Raw genomic sequence first — 27578 nt, forward strand, 5'->3', positions numbered from 1 at the left:
ACTGCAGCGTGCCAGGCTTCCCTGTCCTTTGCCATCTCCCAGAGCTTGCTCAAATTCATGTCCATTGAGTCGGTGATGCCATCCAACCATCTCATCCTCTGTCATCCCCTTCTCCTCCTGCCCTCAATCTTTTCCAGTATAAGGGTCTTTTCCAGTAAGTGGGCTCTTCACATCAGGTGGCTAAAGTATTGGAGCTTCATCTTCAGCATCAGTCCTTCCAGTGAATAGTTAGAGTTGATTTCCTTTAGGACTGACTGGTTTGATCTCCTAGCTGTCCAAGGGACTCTCAAGACTCTTCTCCAGCACCACAATTTGAAAGCATCAATTCTTTGGGTTCAGCCTTCTTTATTATCCCCATTTTATAGATGACGGAATTGAGAATTGGAAAAGTTGAATAAATTACCTATAGTCATACACCCAATATTTTGTGTGACTGGGATTCAAACCTGGATCTTCTAAGCCAGATCTTAATCACTACTTCAGTTGGTAATAAAATATGTATTGTCTTACATTATGTTTTCATATTTCATGTTTTCCTTTTATAAATCAATTCTTCATTGAAAAAGTAATACATGCAGTTGTTGTTTCAGTTCAGTTCACTTCAGTAGCTCAGTCGTGTCCAACTCTTTGCGACCCCATGAATCACAGCACGCCAGGCCTCCCTGTCCATCACCAACTCCCGGAGTTCACTCAAACTCACGTCCATCGAGTCGGTGAGGCCATCCAACCATCTCATCCTCTGTCATCCCCTTCTCCTCCTGCCCCCAATCCCTCCCAGCATTAGGGTCTTTACAAATGAGTCAACTCTTTGCATGAGGTGGCCAAAGTACTGGAGTTTCAGCTTTAGCATCAGTTCTTCCAAAGAACACCCAGGACTGATCTCCTTTAGAATGGACTGGTTGGATCTCCTTGCAGTCCAAGGGACTCTCAAGAGTCTTCTCCAACACCACAGTTCAAAAACATCAATTCTTCGGTGCTCAGCTTTCTTCACAGTCCAACTCTCACATCCATACATGACTACTGGAAAAACCATAGCCTTGACTAGGCGGACCTTTGTTGGCAAAGTAATGTCTCTGCTTTTGAATATGCTATCTAGGTTGGTCATAACTTTCCTTCCAAGGAGTAAGCGTCTTTTAATTTCATGGCTGCAATCACCATCTGCAGTGATTTTGGAGCCCCCCAAAATAAAGTCTGACACTGATTCCACTGTTTCCCCATCTACTTCCCATGAAGTGATAGGATCAGATGCCATGATCTTCGTTTTCCGAATGTTGAGCTTTAAGCCAGCTTTTTCACTTTCCTCTTTCACTTTCATCAAGAGGCTTTTTAGTTCCTCTTCACTTTCTGCCATAAGGGTGGTGTCCTCTGCATATCTGAGGGTATTGATATTTCCCCCTGCAACCTTGATTCCAGCTTGTGTTTCTTCCAGTCCAGCATTTCTCATGATGTACTCTGCATATAAGTTAAATAAGCAGGGTGACAATATACAGCCTTGATGTACTCCTTTTCCTAATTGGAACCAGTCTGTTGTTCCATGTCCAGTTCTAACTGTTGCTTCCTGACCTGCATATAGGTTTCTCAAGAGGCAGGTCAGGTGGTCTGGTATTCCCATCTCTTTCAGAATTTTCCACAATTTATTGTGATCCACACAGTCAAAGCTTTGACTGTGTTGTTGTTTAGAACTAAATTGAGTCTGACTCTTTGCAACCCCATGGACTGCAGCTCATCAGGCTCCTTTGTCCATGGGATTTCTAAGGCAAGAAGACTGGAGTAAGTTGCCATTTCCTTCTCCAGGGGATCTTCCCAACTCAGGGACTGAACTCATGTCTCCTGCTTCGGCAGGTGGATTCTTTACCACTAAGATACCTGGGAAGCCCAATACATGCAGATGATAATGAAAGTGAAAGCTGAAAGTGTTAGTCTCTCAGTCATGCCAGACTCTTTGCAACCCCATGGACTGTAGCCCACCAGGCTCCTCTGTCCATGGAATTCTCCAGGCAAGAATACTGGAGTGGATTGCCATTCCCTTCTCCAGAAAATCTTCCCAACCGATGGTAGAACCTGGGTCTCTTGCATTGCAGGCAGATTCTTTACTGTCTGAGCCAGCAGGGAAGCAGATGATAAAAATATATATATATCAAATAGCTCAGAAAGATACGCAATATAAGGGTATATGTCTCTTCAAATTCAGGCTCTATCCCCTTTTCCTAAAAGCAACCACTCCTGCCTGTTCTTTTGTATATTTCCAGAAATGTATGTGTGCATACAAGCAGCCCTTTATTATACAAAGAGAGTTAAATATTTGCATTTTTTCTTTGCAATGTCTCTTGGCAAGTGTTCCAAGTCAACATATATAGAGTTCTTTATTTTCTTTTTCCTGGCTTCATAACATCCCATGGCAAGACCATACCATGACTTATTCAACAAGTTCCCTATTAATGATTTCATAGTAGACAGAAGCTATTGAGAGAGGAAGAGAGAGAGAAAGAGAGTTTGGATGGAAAACTACAGTAAAATGAGAAGGGGCAGGGAAGAAAATCAGTACTAAAGGAGGAAATGCCTGATTCCCAGGTATATTGCAAAGAGAAAGAAAGCCTGGCTGGAGAATAGAAGTGAAAACAGAGGAGGTTCTGAATACATTGTGTGAATGTGGGTTCAAGAAGAAGCAGAGGGGGAGTCACCCCTGCAGTCTTAATGGGATGAGAATTTGCCCTCTAACATCTTCTTTCCTGATGATTTCATCGCAGTTTCTTATGGTCTCCCATTTTCTGCCAACCCCATCATTTAAAAAAAAAAATACCCCACCCAAAAGAAAACAAACATGTTACTATTTATTCATGCAGGAAGGCCCACTGGACACAATAGACAGCAGCACCAGCCCTAATTAAATGAAATGGGGCAGGTGTAATTCAAACCACCTCAGGGAAAGTATAATCTGCCACTAAAAAATATTCCCACCGTTCAGACCACAGGGAAATCAGACCAGCCTCCTGCCCAGGTTCCCAAGCAGAGAGGCTGGACTCAGGGCAGCAAGACAAGAGGAGGTCAATTTCTCCCCAGCAGTCTCCTCCCTCCCCTTCAAGCTCGGTGCACCCCTACCCCCACCCCTCAGAGCTTGTTAACTGACAGAGCAGAGCTGCTCCCTTTGTGGGCTGGATTGTTTAGCTAATTCACCCATGGAAAATGGTTTGGTTCAGATTCCAGGCTGAGGCAACAAGATCCCCACTGTAAATCCAAGCTTGGGAATTGTATCTCTTTGGCAGCTTCCAGACATAAACTGCAACCCTCCTCCTTCCCAGGCAGCTTCCGTCTCAACCTGGAAGGGGCTTCAGAAAGTCTCCAAGTTGGACCCTTTAGTTAGAGCAGATCCAGACCTAAAAGATGGGGAGGGATGCTGAAGAAACTTTCAGCTAGCCTCTTAATTTAGACATGGACCCTGAGAGTCAGAAGTGAGCTTGACCTAAGGATGCTCCCTGGGTACCAGTGAAGATCATGTTGCCAAATGGAAATCTGACTGCATTCTCCACATTCCCCTTACCAGCTGCAGATGGGCTCCAGAATTAGATCTGTCCTGATACAAACTCCAACTGTACAACATTGCAGGCAGATTCTTTACCATCTGAGCCACCAGGGAAGCCCAAGAATACTGGAGTGGATAGCTTATCCCTTCTCCAGCAAATCTTCCTGACCCAGGAATCGAACTTGGGTCTCCTGCTTTACAGGCAGATTCTTTACCAGCTGAGCTATCAGAGAAGCCCCATTAACTATGCAGGTTTGGATACATTGTTTGATCTCTTCCTGCCCTCATCTTCTAATCTATAAAATGGGAGAGTAATCCCTCCCCTCTCTTCCTCATACAATTACTGAAAAATTAAATGGGAAACCCATTTCATAAAGTTCTTGGCAATAGTAGGGATTCCGTAAGTGTGAATTTGTTCCCCTCCCCCAGAAGAAGAGTCCTCCTTACCCACCCACTTTGGCCTCACTGCAGTTCGTCCTTCCAGGGTCCAGTGTAGAAGTGGGTGATCTCATGCAGAGTGTGACTGATGGGCACTAGACAAGGTCTCCACCTGTTCAAGACTCTCTCCACCACCCCCATGTCAGCTGTCTGAAACACACCACTCACGAGTCATTCTCAAAGGCCGGGAGGGCTTTAGGATCTGTTGGTTGCAATGGCTGAGAATCTTGGCCACTCTCATTTACAGGAGGGAGTAATTGTGAAGATAACCTGAAAATGCATCTCTGCCTTGCCTCGGGTTTTTAAATGCCCTTGGAACTCACGGTCCACCTCCAAGAGCAAAGTCACATCTGACTCTGATTCCATCCTAGACTGGCCAGAGCAGAGCCAAGACCTGACCCCTCGATGGCTAGAAATGGTTCTTTCTCCAGTCCTCACACTCACCCTGTCCCTGTCCAGTTGGAGCCAGTCCCATTCCCTTGACCTTGCCACTGAGCTCCAGTTTCCAGCCATTTCATCACCTCTGAACCCTCTCCAGGTTCCTTGTGTCCCTCTCAGGCTGCCCGTCAGTCAACACTCATTACTGAGCCCCAGCTCTGTTCAGATGACTGTACTCAGAACTGGACAAGGGGCGGGAGCCAGAGTCTGGCCAGGGTGGACAGAGTATCCTGGGGAGATGACCTCATGGGCCCTTCCTCCACCAAGTATTTTTAGACACCGCTTTCCTCCCTCTCCCACTCAGCTTCTCTGGCCTTCCAGAGCAACCCAGATCTCCCCCAACTTCTCCAGAGTGCTACACCTCTTCTCATCATTTTCAAAAGCTTATGGGGGATATTTACAATAAATATCCTTCCACAGACTCAACTCCTACTTTGCGGGGACTGACTCCTTTTCATTCTTATCCCAATTCTTTTCAAAAAATAAGGACTGACTCTTGTTCTCAAATTTCATGGAACTCAGAGCATCTTTTCTCAAGGCAGGCGATCCCACCCACCTCCACAGCCTGGCCCCTCTTTATGCGGCTGTGTTGTGGTTTCCTTTGTTGTTAACCTAGTTTCGAGTCACACAGCCTAAGATCCTGGGAGCCGCTTTCCTCTCTGGTGTATGGAGAGACCCAGATCTTTTCGGAAAATTCCATGCAAGCAGCATTAAGAAATCCCAGGCTCTGATTAGCAGCAGCACATATGGATGAGAACTTGAGTCTGGGACCCAGGGTGTCAGGGTCTCCGTCTAGACCCACCTTCACATTGCCTGCCTTTTTGGAGAAATTAACAGCTCTGAACTGTCTGAAAATATTCTCTCTTCTTTGCTTTTTTTTTTTTAACCCCCAAAGGCAAGCTATGGTCAAAGAACTTGACCAGTAACTTACAAATGTTAAGGAGGAGACTGCATCTCAGGACCTTGAGATGGAGGCAATTCTGATGCTGATGGACTCAGCCACCCATCTTCTTCTTCCCTTCATGCTCTATCTCATCAGCTGTGTTATGTGATTAGGTCACTCAGTTGTGTCCATCTCTTTGTGATCCCATGGACTGTAGCCTGCCAGGTTTCTCTGTCCATGGGGATTCTCCAAGCAAGAACACTGGAGTGGGTTGCCATGCCCTCCTCCAGGGGATCTTCTCAACCCAGGGATCTAACCCAGGTCTCCCGCATTGCAGGTGGGTTCTTTACCATCTGATCCACCAGGGAAGCCCATCTCATCAACTATAAGCACCTAATCTAAACTGAGCTCTAGGAAACCCAACTCCAGGCCATGCTCTGGCCATGGCTGCCAACCACTCAATGAGTGCCGAATAGTGAGAAAACCTTCACAATCTGCGATGAGCAGAGGGGCAGAGGTGATGTAGGAGGAGAGAAGGGTCCTGTCTCACCCCACCCAACCCAACTCCAGTGAAGATATTCACCAAATGGAAGCAGTGCTGCTAGACAAACAGCTGGCTGTCAATAAATATGTGTCCATTTCTTCTGGGTAATAAATGCTGCCGAAGTCCAAGGTGGGCTGGAGTGGGAGAAGGCAGAACTTTACCCGGGCCTGTGTAGTCAAGTAAGATCTGAATCACTGGGAAACTAGGGACAGCTCCAGCTGAGTTCAGGGCTCAGCACAGAGCACCACTCACATCGTCCCAGATGACAGATTTGTGTGTCTCGTCTGTGATGTCCTCCTTGCCCAGAATAGCATCTGCCCACATCCACTAACACGGTCTCCAGATCAAAGGCACCCCCTGGCGAGTATTCCCCAAGCCCTAGATCCAAAGGCTCTCCCCAACCTCGGGGCCTCCTCTCCAAGCACTTTGTTCAGAGCTCTTGGAGGGCACTTATCTCCTCTCACTGCAGGGCAGGCAGGCACCAGCGGGGCAGCCCCTTTGCCAGCCATCTGGGACATAACTGCCTCTTGTAGCCTTTGCACAATCAGAGGCACCCTGGCCAGGAGCCAGGACAGGCAGCTTCCAGGGGAGATGGTCAAGGGGACTGATTTGTGCAGCACTCATGAGACATTCTTTAGGTTTCCAAAACCTGCCTGGGAGAAATTAGAGGGAGTGTTGCATAGATTTCCCAAAGACACGTCAACCAGAGCAGAGAAATAATCTTTGGGAACTTGCTATGGCCCAGCTTTTCTCCAATCAGGTAATCCCTGCTGCTGCTGCTGCTGCCAAGTCGCTTCAGTCGTGTCCAACTCTGTGCGACCCCATAGATGCCCCCCCTGGAAGGTGAGAATACATGTAATTGTTTGCGTTCCACGCAGGAGTGTGTATTGCTTCACAACTCCCAGTTTTATCATCCCAGATCCTGTTTGAATTTGATCACTCCTAGTAGGGATGAGGAGAAGGCAATGGCACCCCACTCCAATACCCTTGCCTGGAAAATCCCATGGGCAAAGGAGCCTGGTGGGCTGCAGTCCATGGTGTCGCTAAGAGTCGGACACGACTGAGAGACGTCATTTTCACTTTTCACTTTTCACTTTCATGCATTGGAGAAGGAAATGGCAACCCACTCCAGTGTTCTTGTCTGGAGAATCCCAGGGACAGGGGAGCCTGGTGGGCTGCCGTCTCTGGGGTCGCACAGAGTCGGACACGACTGAAGCGACTTAGCAGCAGCAGCAGCAGTAGGGATGAAAGGCAGTTCCCAGCCCAGAAGAAGGAGCCTCTCATCTGAGAATGTAGTAAATATTGAAATCAATAAAGCAAGCAAAGAAAAAATAAATAAAATATAAGGATTTAAATATAATGCTTTTTAAATGTTTTTTTTATTGAAGTATAGTTAATTACACTGTCATGTAGCTTCAGGCATACAGCAAAGTGATTCTCATATATATATATATTCTTTTCCAGATCTTTTTCCATTATATGTTATTACAAGACTTTGAATATAGTTCCTGTGCTATGCAATAGGTCCTTGTTGGTTATCCATTTTATGTACAGCAGTATATATCCATTAATCTCAACCTCCTAATTTATCCCTCCCCAATGAACACAATGTTTTTTTGCAAGAAATATTTGTGGAAATATACCTTAAAAATTGGGAAGAGAAAGTAGGGAAATAGGACGAGCAGGAAAAGAGAGTTTGCTTGCCATTATCACTCCTTCTATAAAATACAAAAATTTGCCAAGGTGTATAGGACATTTTTTATTTAAAATAAGTAGACAGGTAGATGGATGGATGATAAACAAGGAACAATCGAAGACAGTTGTTTAAACCCACTGTTGTGGTTAGGTTTGGTGTGCCAGCCATCATATCACGAGAGGCTGACTAAACCTCATTCTCAATGCCAGAAATAGTCAGGTATCCTTTACCTCTTAATGAATAAAAAGAATAGGAGAAATCAAAAGCTGATATTTGGATCTGTTAGAAATTATTTACTGGATCAGATCAACCCCCTCCTCACTCTCCCATGTCAGATCACTTACAAAGAGAAAGGACAGGGTCATCTGGTCATCTGCAGAGACACAAGAAGTCCCCCCTGGGGGTGTTACAGGGATAGAACACATCTGTGTGAGCTCCCTCGGGAATGAACCTAGTTCATATCATCATTGCAACAGGTGCTGAAGGTATGAGAAGTGGCTCCATGAAGCATCTCACATGAGGATTTGGATACAAAGTCAGCATCTAAGGCAACGCTATCATGAGGTCAGCACAAGCTTTCAATTCTGTCTGCTACAGAGACTACATTAGCTCTCAGAAGGTCGAGCAAACTCCATTTTAATTCCAGGGTAGAAAGAGATCAGGGCTTCCCAGATGGCACTAGTCGTAAAGAACCCGCCTGCCCATGCAGAAGACATAGGAGACACGAGATCTGTCCTTGGGTCAGGAAGAGCCTCTGGAGGAGGGCAGGACCACCCACTCCAGTATTCTTGTCTGGAGAAATCCATGGACAGAGGAGCCTGGCAGGCTACAGTAAATGGGGTCGCAAAGAGTCAGACATGAGTAGAGGGACTTCGCCCGCACACGGACAGAGATCCTGTGCAGCAAGGGAAGTCTCCAAGCAGCGCTTAGGGGCCGTGGTGTGGGCCTAGGGCCACCCTTCACCTGGCGAGCCCCTCATGCTGGGTGATGCTAGGGGACCGAGGCCAGAAGGTAATGGCAGACCAACCCACCCATCCCAAGCTCACTCCACTGCATGCGATCAGCCTACTCTTTCTCGCTTGCTGTCTTTCAGTTTCATACACTTGAACTCATATTATTTAATTCAATGACATTTCAATGGCTGCTCATTGCTCAGTGACTAACAGCGAGAATGAAGTCACTCAGTTTTGTCGGACTCTTTGCAATCTCATGGACTGTAGCCTGCCAGGCTCCTCTATCCATGGGATTTTCCAGACAAGGATACTGGAGTGGGTTGCCATCTCCTTCTCCAGAGGATCTTCCTAACCCAGGAATGAAACCCAGGTCTTCTGCATTGCATGCAGACTGTTTACCGTCTGAGCCACCAGGGGAACCCCGAGTGACTAAAGAGGAACATCTAACGGATAAAGGGGTAGATGACCCAGAATCACCCCCACCTCTACTGTCGTAGAAAATGTAGTTACAGAAAAAAAGGAAGAGTTAATATCTGTGATCTACGTGAGAGTCCACTGTTGGAGGTGAACTGAAATAAGATCATGATAACCAGGGAAGAAGACAAGTGGTGAGATATCATCTCCATGTCACAAATTAGGCAACATCAGATAAGTGGATACTGACCATGTGAGTTTTAAGAACTTTAGCATATTAGCCAGAGTCATCTCAAAGCCATGACTTCTCCTTCTGAAGTCCTCAAGGAGAATTGGAGGGGTCAGCATTGATTGAAAGGACAAATTAATCATTTACTAAGGCACAAACCATGTGTCAGGACGGTTCCTGGGACGGTTCCTGCAGAACCACTGTGGAAGAAAACGCAAGATCACCAGCTCCCAGGAGTCTACTGTCCAACACAAGCAGGGAGATGAGCAAGCACTAACACCCCACACATTTAAATGTGTAGCATAACAAATATAAGTGCAGAGAAGAGGGAGCCACTCTGTCTCCTGAAAGAAGAGTCCAGGGAAGTAACATTTTTCAGCCCAGCTTGGCTCCTTCACAGCACCTGCTGCCAGGATACATCCACTGCAAAGCCATTTGTGGGCTGAGATAAGTATGCCTGATCCTGAACTTTCCCCACCAGTCTCTGCAGCCCTAGCCACAGGTTCCTCACGATGTCTCAAGCCCCGTGTTTGCCGTGTCCTCTGTCTTGGATGTAAGGCAAGGCTTTGGCTTCTCCAGACCACTGCTGAGCTGTCCATCTTGGCAGAACTGCTCAGAATACCATCTCTGATCCCCTGTAGAGCTCTCTGTGCTCTGGGGACCCTCCATCCTGACTCTCAACCCCTGCCAGAGGAACATGAGCCCATTCAAGCTGGCCAACTACAAGTTTACTAAGTGGAGAAGAGACATGGCTTTGCAGGTAGAGGAAGGTCTGCAAAGGGGAATCAGGTGCAAAGCAGCATGAACATTAAGAACTGGAAGGCTCTGTGGTTGGCACATTCAGAGGATGGCAGTGGTAAAGAATCCACCTGCCAATGCAGGAGACGCAGGAGATGCAAGTTCAATCCCTGGATCAGGAAGATCCCCTGGAGAAGGAAATGGCAACCCACTCCAGTATTCTTGCCTGGGGAATCCCATGGACAGAGGAACCTTGCAGTCCATGGGATTGCAAAGAGCTGGACATGACTTAGCAACTGAGCAGGAGCACTGACCTCTCCCTACTCTAACTCCATCTGTGCATCTCTGCCAAATGAAGTTTTGAAGTTCCCTAAAATACTGCTTTCACCAAATTACTCAAGGAACTTCAGCGTCTCCCTGCTTGTGGAGTTAAGTGCCCTATCTTGGATTTCTGGGACTTTAGGTTGGTCCTACAGTACCTGATCACTATTCTCCTATGGAAGTTCTTCAAGGCATCCTCTTCACTAGCCAGGGAAACCATCTCATCACCCCCTACACATGCCAAGGCGACCCCTGCCTCCAGGCCATTGCTGATTCTGTCCCTCCAAGTCTGGGAAGACCTCAAGCTGCTTCTCCACAGTCAATCCTACTTTTCCTCGTGACTCAGCTGGAATCCCACCTCCTCTGGGCAGCTATGCTTGATTGTTTCAATGCTCTTCCCTCACCAACACTGCAGAGAGTTTAGTACTTAACTCCTTTTTTTTTTTTTAATTTAATTTACATACCACATGATCATTTATTTAACATGTGCAATTCAGGGACTTCCCTGGTGGTCCAGTGGTTAGGACTTTGCCTTCCAATGCAGAGGGTGAGAGTTCAATCCCTGGTCTGGGAGCTAAGATCCCACATGCCTCTTAGCCAGAAAATCAAAACATGAAGTAAAGCAATATTGTAACAAATTCAACACAGACTTTAAAAAAACAGGTCCACGTCTTTAAAAATAAAATAAAATAAAATGTGCAGTTCAGTGGTTTTTAGTATATTCAGAGTCACTCATTAGTCACAAAATGTAACCAACATCACATCGATTTTGAAATGTTTTCATCACCCCAAAAATACACCCCAAACCCTTGAGCAATTACCTCCTCCTTCCCCATTCCTTACCAACTCTCCAGCCCTAGGCAGCCACTAATTTACTTTTAAACTTCTTTCTGCCTCTAAAGCACTGCCTATTCTGGACATTTCGTATAAATGGAATCCTACAGTACAGGGTCTTTTCTGTTTAACTGATTTAACTTCTCATAACGTCTTCAAGTTCAGCCATGCGGCAGTACGTATCAGTACTTCAGCCCTTTTTATTGCCAAATAATATTCCATGGCATGGACAGACCACATTTGATTTATCCATTCATAAAATGATTGATAGACATTTAAGTTGTCTTCACTTTTCAGCTATTATGAACAATGCTACTATGAATATCCATGTACAAGCCTTTGTGAGACATGTTTTCAGTTATCTTGAGTCTATACTAGGAGTGGAATTGCTGGGTCTTATGCTAACTCTATGCAGAAGGCAATGGCACCCCACTCCAGCACTCTTGCCTGGAGAATCCCAGGGACAGGGGAGCCTGGTGGGCTGCAGTCCATGGGATCATTAAGAGTCGGACACGACTGAGCAACTTCACTTTCACTTTTCACTTTCATGCACTGGAGAAGGCAATGACACCCCACTCCAGTATTCTTGCCTGGAGAATCCCAGGGATGAGGGAGTCTGCTGGGCTGCCATCTATGGGGTCGCACAGAGTCGGACATGACTGAAGCAACGTAGCAGCAGCCTGTTAACTCTATGTTTAACTTTTTGAGGAACCCCCAGACTATTCTGCATAGAGACTGTACTACTTCACACACCCGCCAGCAATGTATGCCGTGAGCTCAGTTGTGTTTCCCTGGACTGTAGCCCACTAGGCTCCTCGGTCCATGGGATTTTCCAGGCAAGAATACTGGAGTGGGTTGCCATTTCCTCCTCCAAGGGATCTTCCCAACCCAGGGATCAAACCCACATCTCCAGTGTCTCCTGCACTGCAGGCGGATTCTTTACCCACTGAGCCACTGAGGAAACCAATGTATGAGAGGTCTCATTTCCCACATCCACACTAACACTTGTTACTATTATTATCTGACATTTTAATTATAGTCATGAAGGTGGAGAGCTATTTCACTGTAGTTTTGATTTGCATTTCTCTGATGGCTATCAAGGTTGAAAATATTTTCAAATACATATGAGTATATATATATATATATATATGTATATATATATATATATATATATATATACACAAACATACATATAGGGGCTTCCTAGGTGGTCCTAGTGGTAAAGAAACGGCCTGCCAATGCAGGAAACATAAGAGACACAGGTTTGATCCCTGGGTCAGGAAGATCCCTGGAGGAGGGCATGGCAACTCACTCCAAGCTATGGTTTTTCCAGTAGTCATGTATGGATGTGAGAGTTGGATCACAGAGAAGGCTGAGTGCCAAAGAATTGATGTTTTCAAATTCTGGAGTTGGAGAAGACTCTTGTGAATCCCTTGGACTGCAAGGATATCAAACCAGTCAATCCTAAAGGAAGTCAATCATGCATATTCATTGGAAGGACTGATGCTGAAGCTGAAGCTCCAATACTTTGGCTACCTGATTCGAAGAGATGACATTAGAAAAGACCCTGATGCTGGGAAAATTGAAGGCAAAAGGAGAAGGGGACGACAGAAGAAGAGATGGTTGGATGGCATCACTGACTTGATGGACATGAGTTTGAGGAAGTTCTGGGAGATGGTGAAGGACAGGGAAGCCTGGCGTGCTACTGTCCACGGGGTCGCAAAGAGTCGGACACAACTGAGCAACCAAACAACAACAGCTATATATATATATATATATATATATATGAGAATTGTGTATTCATATCCTTTGCCAATTTTTAATTAGATTTTCTTTTTATTATTAAGCTGTGATTTCTTTATACATTCTAAATATAAGTCCCTTATCAGATATATAATTTGGGAAATATTTCCTGCAATTCTATAGGTTATCTCTTTACTTTCTTATTGATATCCTTTGAAGCACAAAAATTTATAACTTTGATGAAGTCAATTTATCTGTTTTACTTAACTCTTTAATATTTAACTGTATTCTACTCCTGAAATCTTGTCTCTGTGTTTCAGGTTGATCTAGCAGTTCTGAAGGCAGGAGGAGAAGGGGACAACAGTGGATGAGATGGTTGGATGGCATCACTGACTCCATGGACATGAGTCTGAGCAAGCTCTGGGAGTTGGTGATGAACAGGGAAGCCAGGCTTGTTACCGTCCATGGGGTTGCAAAGAGTCGGACACTACCGAGCTACTGAACTGAACTGAAGTAGTTCAAACAAGACTTATGATGAGGGTTCACAGGCTGTGTTCTGGATGTTAAAAGGCAGAATAAAAACTAATCCTGAAGGAAAGGAACAAAGCAAATGATATGATAGTAATATTCTGTGTTGGGGAAAGTGTGTGTGTGTGTGTGTGTGTGTGTGTGTGTGTGCACGCACACGCGTGCATGTTAATTGCTCAGCCATGTTCGACTCTTTGCAAGCCCATGGACTGTAGCCCACCAGGCTTCTCTGTCCATGGAATTCTCCAGGCAAGAATCCTGGAGTGGGCAGCCACTCCCTTCTCCCTGGGATCTTCCCTACACAGGGATCAAACCCATGCCTCTTGCATTGCAGGTGGATTCTCTACCATCTGAGTCACCAGGGAAGCCCACGGGAAAGTAGGGAGTATTAATGGTAGAGAAGAGTGAGAGTCTTAGATTAAAATAGATGTGGGTTCAAATCACAGCTACACCACATTCTACCGGTTGTATGACTTTAGGCAAGTTACATAATTTCTCTAACCTTTCTTATAAAAGGGATAAATAATAAAGTGGGTATAACGGATGAAAAGGTTACATAAGATCTGCCTAAAAGGGTTTTGATGAAGATAAAAGAGATCAAGCATATAGAGCTTAGTAGGGACCTAGCACAACTATTTTGTTCTTGTTGTTCTTTGTTGTTTAGTCACTAAGTCATGTCCAACTCTTTGCAACCCCAAGGACTGTAGCTGGCCAGGCTCCTCTGTCCATGGGATTCCCCATGCAAAAATACTGGAGCGGGTTGCCATTTCCTTCTCCAAGGGATCTTCCTGACCCAGGAATTGAATGCATATCTCCTGCACGGGCAGGCATATTCTTTACTACGGAGCTACCTGGGAAGCACAACAATACTTAGAATAACTGCAGGGTTGGGTTTTTTGTTGTTGTTGTTGTTGTTTTTCCTAAAACTCAGTGGACTCCATACGGTAAATATCAGTTATGCATTAATTAGCACTTAAGGTTTTGATTTTAAGTACTTGGAACATGGAACACTCACTTAAAGTTCCTAATCATGAATATTCCATAATGTGGAGCTCAGGTGACAATGAAGGAAATTATGGCGTCCTCAGTGATTGAGAAAAGAAGAGAACTTCTCATTTAATCCAACCTCTTAATTTTTCAGTCCAGTCTCCAGAAGACTCTTAAGGCACAGACCCTACCCCCTCACCCGATTCCCTGCGAAGGTAGAAGCATTTGAGTAGGAATTAACTTTCCTGTATCTTCAGGATTTGAGAACATTCCCTTGGATGGATTAGGAATCTGGTCAAATGTAGAAATTCGGAGAGTTTTCTTTTCTTTTCTTTTCCTTCTTTTGTCTTTTGAATGTGATTCGATGTCAAGCGAAACCACCAGGTGAAATACTGCAGGTCTGCCCAAGACCCACCTCCTTCCCTTACTCACCATCATCAAAGTCAACAGGCATTTATTAATGAGCACGTATGCCTGACACCGCGCTGGGTTCTGTGCAGGGGCAATACAAGAGTCCCTGACCTGCGGGAGTGGACAAGCTCAGGCAAAGCCTTGCTGAGCTACTTCCAGGCAGCACCAGGGAGGACTGGGGGATGGATGAAGAAGGTGAGACAAAGGAGGGGTCAGGAACCCCAACCAGAGTGGAGCCTGAGAATGTGGACAGTACCTGATAAGATCAACCTAGGCTGCAGTCTTGCAGGCTGTGTGGGGGTGGGGGTGAGTTAACAAATGCACGACCTAGCGTCCTATTCACACTTTTTTTTTTCTCCACACTTTTCTTTTAACGCTAATTATTTGTTGGACTCAGTACAACTTTGTGTTCCTCAGAATGTATTTCAAGCTGGAATTCAGGTTGACTCTGACTCCCCAGGGAGAAATTGATGAAATCCAAAAAATACTTCATTTTTTCACCACATTAACAGTGCTCCAATTAGGCTGAACTTTCTGAAAGCAATTATCTTTCAAAATGGTTGCTTACACACATTAAAAAAAAAAAAAAAAACACCTCCCTAAATTTACAAATCATGCTTCTTCTCAGCTACAGGCCCCATCACTCATCTCTGGGGTTATACTCCATATATTCATTGAGAGAAAGAGAGTTTGAGGAGACCAAATATAAATGAAAGTCCTTTTAAGGTGATGACCTGGAGGCCTTCCTGCAGGCGGTGTGCTTTGTTAGGAACTAGTTACAAGCCCCAGGCTCTACCCTGTTTGTGAATATAATTATGGAACGAAGTACTCAGAAAGTGTAGGCCTTCTTCTGGGAAGAGAGAAGTGACTTTCTGGTGTCCTACAATAATTAAACTGGGGAGATTCTGAGAAGTCTGATTTCTTCACCCCTTGTCATTCTTCCCATCTACAGGCTTTGAGATCGATTTTTGGAATCTCTAACATATGGCATTTATTTTCTCTTCTCCATTCAGGACAGGGTGTGTTCATAGCTCTTCCCCAAGCTTCTCGGCCCCGTTCCCCAGCCTCTGTATGGCCCAAAGTTCTCTTAGTTTTCCCTTTGACAAAAATGTTAACCCTGGAGCTCAGAAACCAGAAAGCAAGCAAAAGGAAACCCCTAACCTCGGCCCCTGGAGAAGAACAGGCTGCTGTGAGCCCAGAGGTTGCCTGCTTTGCCCCACCCAACCCCCACTCTCCCCCTCCCCCAAAGCCCAGGCTCCTTCCTCCCCATCGAAGGCCATGGGCCCCACCCCACCCCCCACCCCAGCCTTGCTCCTGTCACCCGCCTGGAGGAGTTAAAACAAACAGTCTTTTGGAAACTCAGTGAAAGAAAACGGCTGAGTCAGGCCTTCTGTTTAAATAGTCCCCACCTGTTCTCCCAGCCCTGGCCTCCCCCCCCCCCCGCCCGACTCCCACCCTGGGCTCCCCCACTTCCCTTTCTCTTTTCTTTCTTTTCCCCTTTGTTGCTCATTTTCAAAAGGGCAGAGTTGACAGCTCTCGCCTTGAGCAAAGCCAACCCGGGGAGCCAGCCAGGAGCCGCCTGGTGCTGCTGACCCAGCGCTCTCCCCCGTGGCTCCCCCCGCCACAGCCTGCACGTGGCTCGGCCCCCAGCCCCGGCAACCCGGGAGGGGAGAGAAAGGGAGGGGGGTGCCAAGGTCCCCAAGAAAGAGAGCCCCACCCCTCCGCTTACCCTTGTATCCCCAGGACCCAGCACCCAAGCACCAGGTCCAGCGGGATTCCTGAAGCCTGTGGAAGGAGAGAAATGAGAGGGAGGGTGTGAGAGAGAACAAAGGCAGACAGACAGACCTTCACCAAGGAACCAGACCTCCTGTCATCTGGAACCCTCCGTGGCCCCATACACTTGGTGCTGTGTGGAAAACTAGGGTCTTGGCATTGCAGGAAACGGTTTAGTTGCCCATATTCAAAATTGAGGAAATGTTTCTAAAGTGGCATAAATTGTGTTAGAGACAAGGCCTGAACCCACTTAAGTGCCCTCAGGGCACACATGCAGCCTTCTAGAACACCCTTGTGCCTCCTTGGAAGACTGGCAACCTCTCCAAGCCCTGTTCCTGGCACTGGAAGTCAAAAGCCTTTTTGTTTTTTTTAATTAAAGTTTGTGACAGCTTCATGTGAATCTACAGTTTTGAGAAAATTGGAGACTCATCTGCAGTTGTAAGAAATAATACAGAGAGATTCCTCATACCATTTTACTCCAGTCCCCCAGGGTGACATCTTGTAGACCTGTAGCGCAATATCACAGCTAGCATGCTGCTGTTTATACAGACAAGATGCAAAAGGTTGCCATCACCTCAAGGGTCCCCTGTTGGCCTTCTAGAGCCACACCCCCTCTTCCCATTCTACCCTCTCCTCAACTGGTGGCAACCACCAATCTGCTCTCCATTTCTAAAATTCTATTATTTCAAGAATGTTATATACTTTTACATTGAAAAGAATAAAATACCTAGGAATAAACCTGCCTAAGCTTATTTAACTTATATGCAGAGTATATCATGAGAAACACTGGGCTGGAAGAAGCACAAGCTGGAATCAAGATTGCCAGGAGAAATATCAATAACCTCAGATATGCAGATGGCACCACCCTTATGGCAGAAAGTGAAGAGGAGCTAAAAAGCCTCTTGATGAAAGTGAAAGAGGAGAGTGAAAAAGTTGGCTTAAAGCTCAACATTCAGAAAACGAAGATCATGGCATCTGGTCCCATCACTTCATGGCAAATAGATGGGGAAACAGTAGAAACAGTGTCAGACTTTATTTGGGGGGGCTCCAAAATCACTGCAGATGGTGACTGCAGCCATGAAATTAAAAGACGCTTACTCCTTGGAAAGAAAGTTATGACCAAACTAGACAGCATATTGAAAAGCAGAGACATTACTTTGCCAACAAAGATCCATCTAGTCGAGGCTATGATTTTTCCAGTGGTCATGTATGGATGTGAGAGTTGGACTGTGAAGAAGGCTGAGCGTGGAAGAATTGATGCTTTTGAACTGTGGTGTTGGAGAAGACTCTTGAGAGTCCCTTGGACTACAAGGAGATCCAACCAGTCCATTCTAAAGGAGATCAGTCCTGAGTGTTCTTTGGAAGGAATGATGCTAAAGCTGAAACTCCAGTACTTTGGCCACCTCATGTGAAGAGTTGACTCACTGGAAAAGACTCTGATGCTGGGAGGGATTGGGGGCAGGAGGAGAAGGGGACAACAGAGAATGAGATGGCTAGATGGCATCACTGACTCAATGGACATGAGTTTGAGTGAACTCCGGGAGTTGGTGATGGACAGGGAGGCCTGGCGTGCTGTGATTCATGGGCTCGCAAAGAGTCGGACACGACTGAGTGACTGAACTGACTGACTGACTGAAGGAGAAACAGAGTGCCTGCTACTGAGCAGAGCTTGTCTTATGAGAGGGGAAGAAGAGAGAACATAGGACTTCTCTCATGCTCAGCTCCAGATCCCCAATATTTCCCTGTTTATCCACAAACTTTCTCCCTTCCCACACCAGACCTGTTGCCTGCTGTTCCATTCCAAGGGACACACACCCTCAGCCTCTCTGGGCCTTATCCTATCCCTCCCCAGATAGTATCAAAGACTCGAAAAGTCTCCATTTGGCAAACTCGAACTTCAGCCCAGCCTGACTCATGAAAAAGACAAAGAAATTTTGGGATTTTGAACTTGTCCATTCACTGAGATCTAGCAGTTAATTAATAGAAACACATGGGTGCTGCCCCTCTTACATCCAGATACTGCTCTGCAAAATCGGGCATTTGGAATTGCATCCACTTATTAATGAGGTAGGCTTTTCTTCACTCTAGAAAGAGAACAGCCTAGACTGTAGATGAAGGAGCTCCAGAGAAACAACATCAAAAGAACCCCTTCATGAAGATGTAAAAGTGAAGCCACAATTACCTAATGAGCAGTTCTTAAGTGAAAAGTGAATCAGAATCACCTTGAGGGGAGGGGTTTGCTTTCCTGGTGACTCAGTGGGAAATAATCTGCTTACCAATGCAGGAGACAGGGGGTTCGATCCCTGGTCCAGGAAGATCCCACATCCCTCGGAGCAACTAAGCCCATGAGCCACAAATATTGACCCCGTGCTCTAGAATCTGGGAGCCTCCTACTGAGCCCGTGTGCCACACCTACTGAAGCCGGGAAGCTCTAGAATCTGTGCTCCACAACAAGAGAAGCCATCGCAATGGAAAACCCACACACTGCAACTAGAGAAAGCCCACACAGCAGCGAAGACCCAGGACAGCCGTAAATAAAGAAATAAAATTATCATTTTTTAAAAAAGAATCAGCTGGAAAATTGTTTTCAACTTACACACACAGTTCACCCTAGCCTGCCAGCAAACACATGCAACAGAAACATTCTCTACTCCATCAGAATTATCATAATTCTGTAAGGACCTAGCCTTGAAAGCTTAATCTGTGAGGGCATCAGGATACAACCTAACCAATATGCAAACCACCCCGAATACACAAATATTTGATCTACTATTTTACCAACTAGTTAGGCTTTGGCATGAAGCCAAGATTAAGAAGCTGGGCTAAGCAGGAAGACGCCTCTAATCAGTGGTCTCCCCTGAAGTAAGTCCTCTCTCACCTGAATGTGGCATCCCTCACCCTAGCCTGTTTCTCATTTTACACATAAAGTTGGGCAATACAGCTAGACGTAAAGAATAAATGAATTGTCAGAACCCCAGAGATTTCCATAGGGAGAGCAAAGAAAATATCCTACTGACAAAATGGTCTTCTGAAACACCAAGAATACCTCATTCATTCATTTAACAAATGAATCAGCAGGACTTCCCCGGCAGTACTGTAGTTAAGACTCCACACTTCCAATACAAGGAGCATGGGCTCAATCCCTGGTGGGGGTACTAAGATCCCACATGCCGTGTGGTGCCATTAACCAAAAAAAAAAAAAAAAAAATTAAAATTACCCATTTCATGCTTCTAAGGATGTTCCCTTCTTCTCATAGGGAAGATGTTGAAAATCATATTCATGTTTTGTCACCTTCCAACTCTGGAAGCTTCATATGTACCATATGCACCAAATATGCACCATATGTAATTCCCCAGGCTCCACATTTTCAGCATGGAGAATCCTCTGTAAAAGCAGACAGAATGTCTTCCATAAGCTGGGTTATGCTGTGAACTTCTCTGTTATTTTTATTTGAGACCCAGCAGGTAGCATGTTTTGGCACCAAGTTTGGATGAGGAGGGCAGGGCAGTGACTTCTGGTTTAAATATCCTTCTTGAAGCTCAGCATGGCATTGGCTTCCTTCTGCCACACCTAATGGCACTGTCTTCAGGAAACAGTCTGCAAAACTCTTAGTTTCTGTTTTTAGGGCTGCAAAATTCCAACCAAAATTAAAGAAGTCCTGCCTGACCCTAAAAAGTCACGGTGAAGAATTTCCCACCTCTCAAATATGTGTAACAAATTTAACAGATTTTTTTGATTATAAAAGCAGCACACGTTCATGTAGAAATCTGTAAAATAAAGAAAAGGGACAGAAGAAAACAAAACTCGTATTTTGTGTATCTATCTACATAAATATTTCAACATAATCAGGATCATACCATATCTCTTCTGCTTTTTTTGGTGTATCTTCTGCTTTTTTGGAATATTTCTCCTGTCAATTATGTAGATCTTTGCCAACATGATTTTTAATTGGAGATGGCATGCTATCCTGCGAGTGTATCATGATTTATTAAAGCTACCCTTTATCATTGACAATTTGTGCTATGCTTAGTCATTCAATCGTGTCCAACTCTTTGTGACCCCATGGACTGTAGCTCACAAGGCTCCTCTGCCCATGGAATTCTCCAGGCAAGAATGCTGGAGTGGGTTGTCATTTCCTTCTCCACGTTGACAGTTTAGTCCACTTCTAATTTTTCACTGCTTCAAGCTATCCTCTGGAAAGGTGTTACGTATTGATCCTAATCTACAATTCATTACAGAGGAAAAGGTTGTCAAAGATAAAGCAAGTCTTTGGCATGCTCCTTTCATGATTACTAACAAATATCTAACTGACATCCATGTAAGATGATACCTATGATGGGAACAAGGAGAAAAACCAAGGGAAACTGAAAGAAACCTATATAAAAGACTGAAGGTGGTGTTTCAATGAATTTGGAGAAGTAAGTATAAGTACATCAACCAACTAAATGATAATTCATCAAACCTAAAGTGCATTCATTGTAAGATGTGCCATTTATTAATAGTTAAGGTCCCACTTAGGAAGAAAAAAAAAAATTGCCAAGGTACCAATTGTGACCAACATTCAGGTAGTTCAAAAGACCAAATGCCCAAGGAAGAAAGCCCTGCTAAAGAGACACTGAACAGGAATAGAATTTGGGTTGGAAGGAGTGATGAAGTGGCAGAGAGAAAGGCAGTTTCACCCTAAAACCAACACCAGTGGTAAGAACATAACTCTTTAGACAGCACGCTATTCTTTAGTTAACTTCACTCACAGCTCCCTGACTTCATCAGGCTGTTTCATCCTTCTGTGCCTTTTCAAAAACAGTTTTCTGCTTGAAACACCTGTAATCATCCAGAAAATGCAACTTTTTCTTTTTAGACTTGCCTTTTTGGGGACCTTCCCTGACCTGCTCTAGGAGGAGATGGAGTCTCCAGCACCAGAAGAGAACATTGCTCTCTCCTTGGACCCAACACTGACTCTGCTGACTAGCTCCTGTGTCAACCATAGTCCTCCCAGAAGATCAAAAAGCTGGGCAAAGACAGAGCCCCAAGAAAGGGCATCTTGTGTGGTTTTGTGACTCTGGAGGCCAGAATCTTGTCTGATTGTCAAACCAGGTTCTCACAGCCTGGAAGCAATAACCTGAACCCGCAGCCATTTTAACTCAGAGCTGTCTGAAGATGCCCAGATGGTTTGATGAGGCAGGCAGAGCCCCAACTCCCCAACTCCTGACATTTTACTAAGCCATTAACTTTACCTACCCAAAGCAAACACAAGTCTGGCGGGGGGCGGGGGGTGAGGGTCTCATCATCTGCCAGTTTTTCCTCCCACCGAAGCATAAAAAGCCTCAACTTTTAGAGAACAGACTGTTGAGTCTTGGCCTGTCCTCCAAGCTGCGCTCACAGCTCCTCTCTCCTTACCTGTGCATCCCATGGCTTACTCGTCATCTCCCAGGCTCACTTACTAAAGCTCAAATTGCTCAGTCTGTTTAATTAAACAAAAAAAAAAAAAAATCAAACCTTGCCCTAGTAATAAAACAGTGCAAAAGTTTGAGCCTGTGGCAGCTCTTGGGCTAATCCAGGCATTAAGATCTCAGACTCTCAGTGTTCTCTACTGCCAGGCTTGGAGGATTATTTCAAATTCTTTTTGGAGGGAAAGAGAAGGTCCTATTTGGAGACTAGGTTACAAATGGATTTGGTGTTCATCCCTCAGGACCTGTAGTGATTTGGGAACTTCACTGTTTAACTGTTACACCCACTCCCTTGTGGACACCAGTAGTCCTGAGTAAGCATACCATTTTTTTTTTTTTTTTTTTTTTTTAGCATACCATGTTTTAATCACAAATTTGCTTTGGCGTAACTTGAGGTCTGAAACTATGTCTTGATTATCTTCAAATGCATGGTGCCTACAACTCATAATAGGTAATTAGTTTAAGTGAATGAATGCATGATTCAAGCACTGAGGATGATTCAAACTGGATATAATTTACTAACTCTTGGGAAGCTCTCGGCACTGAAGTTTGAGTTAATCATGCTCCCACACCACCAGCCCCATCATGTACCATCCTCATGTAACCACTTGTCCCCAAAAGACATTTCTCTTGGTCCATTGGTTTCTTTCTGTTTCCTTTTTTCACTGTTCCTCATTTCATCCTCTCCACACTCCCCTCAACAAACACATAGAGTCTGAAATGCAGTACTCAGGTGCAATCTCAAAAATAACAGAATGATCTCTGTTCATTTCCAAGGCAAACCATTCATTATCACAGTAATCCAAGTCTATGCCTCAATCAGTAATGCCGAAGAAGCTGAAGTTGAACGGTTCTATGATGACCTACAAGAACTTCTAGAACTAACACCAAAAAATTTGTCCTTTCCATCATAGGGGACTGGAATGCAAAACTATGCAGTCAACAGATATCTGGAGTAGCAGGCAAGTTTGGCCTTGGAGTACAAAATGAAGCAGGGCAAAGGCTAATAGAGTTTTGCCAAGAGAATCCACTGGTCATAGCAAACACCCTCTTCCAACAACACAAGAGAAGACTGCACACATGGACATCACCACATGGTCAATATTGAAACAATATTGATTATATTTCTTTGCAACCAAAGATGGAGAAGCTCTATACAGTCAGCAAAAACAAGACCAGGAGCTCACTGTGGCTCAGATCATGAACTCTTTATTGCCAAATTCAGACTCAAACTGAAGAAAGTAGGGAAAACCACTAGACCATTTAGGTAAGACCTAAATCAAATCCCTTATGACTATACAGTGGAAGTGACAAATAGATTCAAGGGATTAGATCTGATAGACAAAGTGCCTGAAGAGCTATGGACAGAGGTTCGTGACACTGTACAGGAGGCAGTGATCCCCAAGAAAAAGAAAGGCAAAAAAGGCAAAATGGCTGTTCTGAGAAGGACTTACAAATAGCGGAGAAAAGAAGAGAAGCGAAAGGTAAAGCAGAAAAGGAAAGACATACCCATCTGAATGCAGAGTTTTAAACAATAGCAGGGAGAGATAAGAAAGCTTTCCTCAGTGATCAGTGCAAAGAAATAGAGGAAAACAATGGAATAGGAAAGACTAGAGACCTCTTCAAGAAAATTAGAGATACCAAGGGAACATTTCATGCAAAGATGGGCACAATAAAGGACAGAAATGGTAGGGACATAACAGAAGCAGAAGATATTAAGAAGAGGTGGCAAGAATACACAGAAGAACTGTACAAAAAAGATCTTCATGACTCAGATAACCACGATGCTGTGATCACTCATCTAGAGCCAGACATCCTGGAATGTGAAGTCAAGTGGGCCTTGGGAAGCGTCACTACGAACAAAGCTAGTGGAGGTGATGGAATTCCAGTTGAGCTATTTCAAATCTTAAAAGATGATGCTGTGAAAGTGCCGCACTCAATATGCCAGCAAATTTGGAAAACTCAGCAGTGGCCTCAGGACTGGAAAGTGTCAGTTTTCCTTCAAATCCCAAAGAAAGGCAATGCCAAAGAATGCTCAAACTACCACACAATTGCACTCATCTCACATGCTAGTAAAGTAATGCTCAAAATTCTCCAAGCCAGGCTTCAGCAGTACGTGAACCCAGATGTTCAAGCTGGATTTAGAAAGGCAGAGGAACCAGAGATCAAATTGCCAACATCCACAGGATCATGGAAAAAGCAAGAGAGTTCCAGAAAACCTTCCACTTTATTGACTACACCAAAGCCTTTGACTGCTTGGATCACCACAAACTGTGGAAAATTCTGCAAGAGATGGGAATACCAGACCACCCTACCTGCCTCCTGAGAAATCTGTGTGTAGGTCAAGAAGGAACGCTTAGAACCGGACATGGAACAATGGACCGGTTCCAAATTGGGAAAGGAGTACATCAAGGCTGTATACTATCACCCTGTTTATTCAACTTATATACAAACCGCATCATGTGAAATGCCAAGCTGGATGAAGTACAAGCTGGAATCAAGATTGCCAGGAGAAATATCAATAACCTCAGATATGCAGATGACAACACCAGAAAGCAAAGAGGAAGGTGAAAGAGGAGGGTGAGAAAGCTGGCTTAAAACTCAACATTAAATAAACAAAAATCATGGCATCTAGTCCCATCACTTCAGGGCAAATAGATGGGGAAACAATGGAAACAGTGAGAGACTTTATTTTCTTGGGCTCCAAAATCGACTGCAGATGGTGACTGCAGCCATGAAATTAAAAGACACTTGCCTCTTGGAAGAAAAGCTATGATTAACCTAGATAGTATATTAAAAAGCAGAGACATTAATTTGCTGACAAAGATTCGTCTATTCAAAACTATGGTTTATCCAGTAATCAGGTATGTATGTGAGATTTGGACCATAAAGAAAGCTGAGTGCTGAAAAATTGATGCTTTTGAACTATGGTGCTGGAGAAGACACTTGATAGTCCCTTGGACTGCAAGGAGATCAAACCAGTCAATCCTAAAGGAAATCAGTGCTGAATATATATTGGAAGGACTGATGCAGAAGCTGAAGCTCCAATACATTGGCCACCTGATAAGAAAAACTGACTCCTTAGAAGAGACCCTAATGCTGTGAAAGATTAAAAGCAGGAGGAGAAGGGGATGACAGAGGATGAGAAGGTTGGATGGCATCACCGACTCCACAGACATGAATCTGAGTGAGCTCTGGGAGTTGGTGATGGACAGGGAAGCCTGGCGTGCTGCAGTCCATGCCGTCGCAAAGAGTCGGACACGACTGAGCAAGTGAACTGAACTGGATTGCAGCTCTGATGCAGGACCTGCCTCTCCTCCCTCCACGAGCCAGTCTGAGATGACCCAGGTTGCACCATCTCAAGCATCGTCGGTGTCAATGACAAAAGGCAAAGAGGAAGGAGTGTGGTGAACATCAATCCACAGTAGCTTTGCAGACCTCTAACAGAAAGTGAGACTTATCACTTCTACACACCCTCAACTGGCCGAAGCCAGTCACTGGCCACATCTAGATTCAAATGGGCAGGGAAGGGTGACTCTACCCCATACCTGTAAACAGCCCTAACGATGACCACACACAGTGTCTCCCATGGAGTTAATCTGTTTGACGGGTAGAAAAAAACCCATTCGGCCATCCCCTAGGGGAAGAGTAAGGAGACCCTTGTCCTACAGAAAGGAGGGGAAGTGGAGGTATGCATAAGGAAACAGCAAATGAGCCCTCGATTCTTCTGCATAAGAGGAAGATGACCCCAGGGGAAGGACAGGAATCCTGTGTGAGTGGAGGAGGCCTGGACTCTCTTTGGGGTGGGAAAATAGAAACTAAAGGGGAGAATTTATATTAATAGAGAGGAAAAGAATGCCTTAGCCACCAGATGGAGAGCGCAGATGGTTAAAGGTTATAAAGCTTTGTTATATGGGAAGGAATATACCTTTTGGGGCATCTCTCCCACTTTAGGAACGTGATTTGTGGGTTTAAGTGACAACATGCTGAGGCTAGTCTCGGGGCAAGCACAAGACAAGGCCAGAGGTTGCCAAGGAAGCCCAGGTGCTGTCTACAGGCCAAAGTCAAGTTTCATTTCAGGTCAAGTTTTGTTTTCTTGATCCGGCTCCATCTAACCTACTCTTTATCCTGAACTGTGACCTGGTACCTCTCCAGTGGGTGGCTCTGCTCCAGCCCATCATCTCCCATGGGCTGCTCAGCCCATCATCTCCCATGGGCTGCTCAGCCCATCATCTCCCATGGGCTGCTCAGCCCTTCCCACCCTGAATCCTTGGTTCCTGTCTCACCCACCTCCTGATCCCCAGCCCCAAGTGTCCACTTTCCACGTCTCCATCTCTCAAAGTGTCTCCTCTCTTCAATCTGCATCTCAGAGGTCTTCATTCCCTTGAACCCTAAAATGAGGTCCACCCCTCTCTGTGCCACAGTCATCCTTTCACAAAGAAATGTCGCACACTAAAATTTAGGGGAGACGAGTTGTCTCCCCTAAAAGACTGAGACCATCAAGGGCTGGGTATAGTTTCTACTTAGCTTAACTTTTTGCCCACAGCCCCCATCACTGGATTTAACAGGAAATAACTATCATAATGACAGTGGGTGGGCTTCCCTGGTGGCTCAGATGGTAAAGAATCCACCTTCAATGCAGGAGACCCAGGTTTGATCCCTGGGTCAGGAAGATCCCCTGGAGAAGGGAATAGCTACCCTCTCTAGTATTCTTGCCTGGAGAAACCCATGGACAGAGGAGCCTGGCGGGCCATAGTCCATGAGGTTGCAGAGAGTCAGACATGACCGAGTGATTATTATCTTTATTTTTCTTAATAACCATAATGACGCTGGGTAGTAGAAATAGTGACGGTCACATTTATCAGGCCTTTATGGATTGGACCTTGTGCTAAGGGTTCAAGCACATCATCTTCTCATCCATACAACCTTCTGATGAGTATTTTTGGCTTCAATTAACAGATGAAAAATTGGAGGCCCAGAGAGAGCAAGCAACCAGCCCCAAAACACACAGCTCTGGTGTCAGAATGAACTCAATTGAGACACCTACCTCTCCGCTTAACTCCACTGGTCTATTACTTCTTCAAAGTTCTCAGCACACACTACTCAGTGGTGGTTCTCAGTATTCATCTTAAGTCTTTCTAATGCCAAAGATTATGCTCTTAAACACAAGGCGTTTCCCGCAAAGACTGTCTGTCTGTTCACTGAACCATTGGCCTTTACCTCCAGGGCCACACATCCCCAGCTTCCCGAATGTTAGGTCGACCAGGTGCCTAACACATGCCGAGGGGGTGGGGAGGGCAGTGGTGGCAAACACCCACAGACCCAGACCATAAAACTTCTCACGGGTTCCTCCAAGGTCTTTCCCTCCCCATCCCTGCCACCGAGAATCAAGTGTCCACAGAGGACTCAGAATTATAGATAAAAAGAGCCTCTGGATAGATGATTGACTTCGTGGAGCAGAGTCCTCCCATGACCACTCCAGGCAAGTCTACCCCTCCTGCCCTGAAGATGTGAGCAAGAAGTCAGCGACCTCGGCAAAGCCATTGAGATCTGAGTGTAAGACTGCTGAAGCAGTTCACCTCACCTTGACCAAAACGGGACCCAATAGATGGCTGATCTTAATGTGATATTTGAAGCAGACAGTGGTAGGAGCTGTGTCAGCAGGCGGAGGGGGAGGCCC

Source organism: Capra hircus, chromosome 2 (assembly GCF_001704415.2).
Source record: "Capra hircus breed San Clemente chromosome 2, ASM170441v1, whole genome shotgun sequence".
NCBI lineage: Eukaryota > Metazoa > Chordata > Mammalia > Artiodactyla > Bovidae > Capra > Capra hircus.